General features: G+C 26.4%; 1 long non-coding RNA gene across 1 annotated transcript in view; it reads right to left on the minus strand.

Annotated features, from left to right (window-relative positions):
- Window positions 1-364, minus strand: part of LOC110270840 — a 25,182-nt gene that overhangs the window by 2,611 nt on the left and 22,207 nt on the right. Inside the window, exon 3 of the long non-coding RNA XR_002360481.1 lies at window positions 291-295. This is a non-coding gene — a long non-coding RNA (uncharacterized LOC110270840). The remainder of the gene's footprint in view (window positions 1-290; window positions 296-364) is intronic.

Raw genomic sequence — 364 nt, forward strand, 5'->3', positions numbered from 1 at the left:
CTCTTCTATCCCTCTTCTCTTTAACTTTTTTTTCTTTTTTTTTTTTCGTCTCTCTTCTTCTTCTCTCTTTAGTGTCACACTCTCGCTTACTTTATCCAATTACTCTTTTGTGGTATTTCTCTCTTCTTTTGTAATGTATTAGTCCTTTTTTTAGGTATTTTGTTTATGTTTTCGTAAGTCTATGATAAAGATACAACGAGAGCCTTTCATTTATAAAAATATTTACAACTTCAAATAGCATTCAAACCGATTATGAGAAGAAAAGAAGATATGTTTCTGTGTTGTAATACTTCTTCTATAGATTTAGAAATAAAAGATATTATAATTAATCTCTATTTTTTTTATATGATTCTTTGTAATCAAA

The sequence above is a fragment of the Arachis ipaensis genome, chromosome B04 (genome assembly GCF_000816755.2).
Source record: "Arachis ipaensis cultivar K30076 chromosome B04, Araip1.1, whole genome shotgun sequence".
Taxonomy (NCBI): domain Eukaryota; kingdom Viridiplantae; phylum Streptophyta; class Magnoliopsida; order Fabales; family Fabaceae; genus Arachis; species Arachis ipaensis.